This window comes from Helobdella robusta (genome assembly GCF_000326865.2).
Source record: "Helobdella robusta unplaced genomic scaffold HELROscaffold_10, whole genome shotgun sequence".
Classification (NCBI taxonomy): Eukaryota; Metazoa; Annelida; class Clitellata; order Rhynchobdellida; family Glossiphoniidae; genus Helobdella; species Helobdella robusta.
In genome coordinates, this window is record NW_008703571.1 from 1541320 (window position 1) to 1542425 (window position 1106).

The window sequence follows — 1106 nt, forward strand, 5'->3', positions numbered from 1 at the left end:
GTTGTTGATAATGTTGTTTAATTGCTCCATCTCGTAGATGCATGGTCAAACGTCTTGACAATGTGGTAGTTGTCATTCCAATATATGAAGCATTGTTGCGGTGCGAACATTCACCGACGGAGCATTTATATTCATATATTAGATGACTTTGTTGTAGTTGAGTAGTTGCAGGAAGGCAATTATTTTTCATGATTAGTTGGGATGTTTTTAAATTTTGATAGTAAATTCGAAGAACAACTTTATTAATTGGATTTGACGCTACTACGTTTCTGCGTATTATTCCTTTTAAAATTTTTTCATCTTCTTTATACGCTATTGAAAAGGTATTTTTGTAGTAAAATATTATCTTATTTTTGTCATTCATTTTGTTGTTGATTTGGTTTCTAATGATACGGCTGTTGTTGTTGCTGTTGTTGTTGCTGTTGTTGTTGTTATTGTTGTTGTTATTGTTATTACTGTTTGTGGTGAGGCTTGTGATGATGTTATTATCAAAGTTATTAGACGTGGTGGAGGGGTTGCCATTATCTTCCTGTTCATTGTTGTTTGGAACGTTGTTGGTAATTGCATTATTTTGATGTATATTTTGTGCATTTTCATGATATTTTTTGGTTAATCTATTTATGACTTGATCAATTTGTTTCAAATATATATATATATATATATATATATATATATATATATATATATATATATATATACATACATACATACAAGTACATTTACGTTCCGAATATAGATTATTATAATATTGTGTGTAACTTGGGCGGATGGGTTCGATCGGACAGAAGACAAGCGGATCACGTACCGTCTGCATAATTTTGCTCAATAATCGCGTAAAAATTGTTTGAATCAATTGTTCTATGTTTTATTTAAAAATATAAAAATAAAACCGCAAAAATTACATTAAAAATATAACTATATGTCAATCTTCAACTCCTACAAGCGCCTTCTAGTACTTTTGTTGTGTGCATCACTTTCCATCTATTTTCATAGTTTTTGAAATTTTTGCTAAGCATCCATTGAGGCGGCGGAGTGTTACGCGAGCGTAGGCGGTGACGCTGATGCCCCCCAGATGACGTGTTTTTTGCTTTTCTCTACAAAATGAT